Raw genomic sequence first — 4,863 nt, forward strand, 5'->3', positions numbered from 1 at the left:
AATCAGGAATTAGTTTAAGAGCTGGAAAAGAACACAGAGAGCACTATTAGATTGCAAAGATTCACTGCTCTCCAATAATTGCTTTGGATTTTTAAAAGGAGGCCGAGGTCCCCATTTGTTGACCTGCAGAGTCTCATCACGCCATCGTGACTCCTTCAAGCTAAATCCACTTTTAAATGTTTGCTCACTTATTTTGTTTACAGCGCATATTAATAATTAGCTGTGACGTTCATCTGCTGGGTCAACGGATCAGTTACCCTCTTGCACAGAAAGTTGGCGGCAGTACTAACTTGTAACATATAAATCACATAACACAGTACTCAATAATAATAAATACAAATAAAGTATTTAAGACAGACCAGACGGCGACCTCCGGTCCTTAAGAGTGAAGTCAAAGCTTCATGTGTTAAAGCTGCATTCTCTCTAGTGTCCACCAGGGGGCGACTCCTCTGGTTGTATAGAAGTCTATGAGAAAATGACTCTACTTCTCTCTTGATTTATTACCTCAGTAAACATTGTAAACATGAGTTTATGGTCTCAATCTCTAGTTTCAAGTCTTCTTCAATACAGCATGATGTTCATTTAGTACATTATGGTCCATTTAGAGTCAAACAGACCATAAAGCAGGGGATGCTTTAGGGGCGGGGCTACACTGTGATTGACAGGTCTCTACCAGGGCGTTGTCAACTTTAACCCTTTCAGTGTGTTGTCACTTCATGAAAGTTAATTGTTAACATTTTGGTCGACTAAAAATGTCTTTCTCAGCGTTCAGTTGTACTTAGCTCCGCCCTCTCGGGTCATTTCTGGTTGCAAAAATTAAGATGGTGGCTGCCGATACGCAGAGCTCTTCTTTACAGTCTATGATGATCACCTTCTAAAGTTTATCCTCTGAGGGGAACTGCAGACTCTGCAGACTGCATATTCAACATAATCATTTATGACTATGTCGGCTAACGGTGCTGACAGCTAACGGTGCTAACAGCTAACAGAGCTAACAGTGACAAAGGGATGTCTCCTCACCCTGCCATGGCCTCAGTGGCTCCACTCTCTTCTTCTTCCTCCTGCGTTCACCTGTCCACCAGGTGTCCTCGGTGTGCTTCAGTCCTGCACACCTGTGACTCGTCTCTAATCAGCCCTCTCATCAGATCTCTGCCTCCTCAGCTGCTCCTCGTCATTAATCAGACTCCAGAGGGTGTTGTTCTTCTCTCTGTGCTTCCTTGTTCTTACATTCATCTCTCCTTCTTTCTTTTTGCTCTTTCCTTTTTCCTATTTTCCACATTTCCTTCTTTCCTCCCCTCTACACTCCTTTTTCTTCCTTCCTTCCTTCCTTTAGTACATCCATTTTATGGTCCTTCACTCTTCAACTGAGGAGGAAACTCCACAAAATGATTTTTCCTTTTCTGCAGTTGTTTTTCTTTCTTTAAAGCCCGTAAACATTTTGTGAGGGACCCTTTAATTCTCCTGATAGTTAAGGAATGCAAGGGCTGATAACATGAAGGTGTTAAATGAAGTAGAACTTCACAATGATTGTAGTCTAGGAGATTTTATTTTAGTGAGACAGCAAATGAATCTGAAATAAAGACAAAAGTAGAGAGCAATGTGTGGGTTCATGGAATAAAGTCCTGTATTTGTTTGATTGAAATTCCAGCTACAGAAGGATGTGAGGATGAATACATCGCCTTTCTTTCATACATTTTTATTTAAAAAATCCAATTTAATTTTGGCCTCAAACCTCTGTGCAGGTCACCAGTGCTGAGGTTGTTCCAGGACGTGACTGGAGGTGATCTGGGTTTGTTGCATGACGGAGCAGTTCCAAACCCGTGGTAATGTGCAGGCTGACACGGCTTACTGGCACGCTTCAATGCAACAGAGGATGCAGAATGTTATAATGATAATATTATGTGGATTAGATTCGATGTTTCCCTTTAACTGTGAGAACAAGAAGCACAAAACCTCCCTGTTGTGCAGCTCAGCGCTGCCACATTGTGGCGGTTTAGAGACCCAGAGGATGCATGAACATCAGAACATCATGAGTTTAATAAGACTATTGTTGATTGGAAAATAATTCAATTCTTACGGCCAATTTCAACTTTATTTTTTAAATCCACATGCAAATAAAAACATAAATTCATGGTCGACTTAATATCGTTAAGTTGAATGCAATTAATACATTTTTTACCGCATACAAATCGTACGTTATTTTCAGAAAGCTTGTTGGTTAAGTGTAATTGGATTCAACACTATATATTAAGGATGTGTTATTCTTATAGTTCCATTATTAAATATCATAATTCATTTTTAAGAATTATTCTCTATTTTCTTGTTGTTTCAGAGCTATAAAGCAACTGAGCAGGAGTCCGGACAACAGGAGCCGAGCTAACTGAAGGAGGAAGGACTTCCCATCAGATCTCTCGCACCCTTACAGGTCAGTTACTGGTTAGAGTGGGGAGGAAAAGATCATACTGTCGATGGCTCTGATGGTCGGGCATGCAGTTAAAAGGTTCACACATTTTACTTTTACTATTAGCAGTAAAACGTTTCAAAGGCAGGAGAGTTTCCAGCTGAAGGATTAAGGTCCTGTACTGAGACGTGGATGGAAACTGGTTGTAAAACGTAAAATCTCGTAATAACTTGTGCTAAACTAAGGAAGCATTTTTCCTGCTTTTGTAAAAGATCTGAGCAACTTCTTGAAGGCTGATTTGTTTTATTCCTCTGCAGCTAACAGGTCAGTCTGGTGTTCAGCAGAATGATGACTCCCGCTCTCCTCTCTGCAGCCCTGCTGCTGCTGCTGCTTCCTGGAGCTCCAGCTGAAGGTAAGCTTCAAAATGTTTTTTATTAAAACTCAAAGATGTCCCCAGCTATCGAGAATCATATGTTATTGCAGTTATAGGATATTGTTTGGCCTGCTTATTAAACACTTGATTATTCACTCTTTATCTTCAGATTCTAATCAGATTCCCATCAGTATCCTCGTGACGAACTCTGTGACAATGACTCCCAATCAGACCTACTCCACCTATGTGGTTTACAGAGGAATCCTACTGGGTGCAATGACGAGACTGCAGGACTCAAATGTAGGCTTCAGGTAAGATCATCACATCAGCTGTTAGCATGACTCATCAACTTAAAGTAATGACATGCATAAAAACAGACGCTGCATATTTCACTGTTAAATCATGTCTAATGAAAGATGAATCAGGGGATTCGCTGCTTCTTCATTGCTACATTTTGTGCTTTTTCCATAAATGAGTGCAGTTTCAGAATCACAGAGGATCCAAACTTCGGCCCGTTCCTGACGAGTGTGAACGGAGTGGCCGGATGTCTGAGTGATCAGACCTACTGGGAGCTGCTGGTCAAGAAAACGGATGGCCAAATCATCAGTCTAAATGTTGGTGAGTCAACTTCTGTCTTTTTTTACAGTCGTTCTTACTGTAAATCAGTTTATAATCTTAGGGTCTACGTTCCTACCCTCACCTATGGTCACGAACTCTGGGTCGTGACCGAAAGGACAAGGTCGCAGCTACAAGCGGCCGAAATGAGCTTCCTCCGTAGGGTGGCCGGGCTCAGCCTTAGAGATAGGGTAAGGAGCTCGGTCATCAGGAGGGAGCTTGGAGTCGAGCCGCTACTCCTTCGCGTCGAAAGGAGTCAGCTGAGGTGGTTCGGGCATCTAATTAGGATGCCTCCTGGACGCCTCCTACTGGAGGTTTTCCAGGCACGTCCAACTGGGAAGAGACCCAGAACACGCTGGAGGGATTACATCTCCCAGCTGGCCTGGGAACGCCTCGGGATCCCCCAGAATGAGCTGGAACATGTTGTGGGGGAGAGGGAAGTCTGGGTCGGCCTGCTTGGCCTGCTGCCACCGCGACCCGACCCCGGATAAGCGGTGGAAAATGGATGGATGGATGAAATTAATGGAAAGTGAATCAGGGGATTCGCTGCTTCTGCATTGCCAGAACATTTTGAACTTTTTCCATGAATGAGTGCAGTTTCACATGCACAGAGGATCCAAACTATGGCCCGTCACTGACGAGTGTGAACAAATTGGCCGGATGTCTGAGTGATCACACCTGGAGCTGCTGGTCAAGACAACAGATGACCAAATCATCAGTCCAGATGATCATTTCCTTGGAATCCACCGCCACCTTACAATTCCTTGGAATCCACTGCCACCAAACATTTCCTGCTTGGTAACCAGATACTTCCTCATGGTGATTTCTTCATATTACTTTGGGTGTGTGATTACATAGTACTGTTATACACTTCAACATGCTTTCTTTGAATATTTGAATTAAGACACACAAATAAAAATCTCCTCTACAGCATGAAATCTGTTACTTTTCTCACTCTATTAGCTGGTAAAATGATCCGTGTTTTACATGAGATGATCATAGATTTATCCAAACAACCGTTTGTTCTTATAGTGTTCAAATGACACAAACAAATGTGTTTTTCATCATTTGTAGCCTACAATCTGACTGTTGCTTCTGTTGGGATCTGGCCCTAGTCTAGAAGCACTAGACTTTCATTTTAATTAAATTTTCAATTTTAATTTCCTTTCGGAAATTTGTTACTTCTTTTCCTTTCCAGGTTAGATCATTCGTTACATTTCCTAAACTAACAGTCAGCTGTGTTTAGTAGATTTGATCGTTTATTTGTAAAACCAACACTTTGTTTTGTTTTTCTTAATCCCTCAAAGAAAAGTTACACACAGCTGTCACAAGCCAGAAGTGCTGAAACCACATTAGCATTTTCTACCTTTGAGTTGAAAAGCAGTAGTTAATACCTCAGAGCAACAGTAGAAATTGTAAGTCACAGAACTAGACATTTCACTGTGCGCCTGCATTAACCGTAAACACTAACCGT

At 41.9% G+C, this 4,863-nt stretch overlaps 1 long non-coding RNA gene across 1 annotated transcript; it reads left to right on the plus strand.

The window, feature by feature from the left end:
• The first annotated feature begins 2,374 nt into the window (after nt 1-2,374).
• Nucleotides 2,375-3,079, plus strand: LOC142941083 (uncharacterized). Its single transcript, XR_012951100.1, has 3 exons — nt 2,375-2,425; nt 2,719-2,813; nt 2,944-3,079. It is a non-coding gene; the product is annotated as an uncharacterized LOC142941083 (long non-coding RNA).
• The last annotated feature ends 1,784 nt before the right edge of the window (nt 3,080-4,863 follow it).

The sequence above is a fragment of the Anarhichas minor genome, unplaced genomic scaffold, assembly GCF_050575085.1.
Source record: "Anarhichas minor isolate MPS153535 unplaced genomic scaffold, ASM5057508v1 ptg000127l, whole genome shotgun sequence".
In the NCBI taxonomy this organism is placed as follows: Eukaryota; Metazoa; Chordata; class Actinopteri; order Perciformes; family Anarhichadidae; genus Anarhichas; species Anarhichas minor.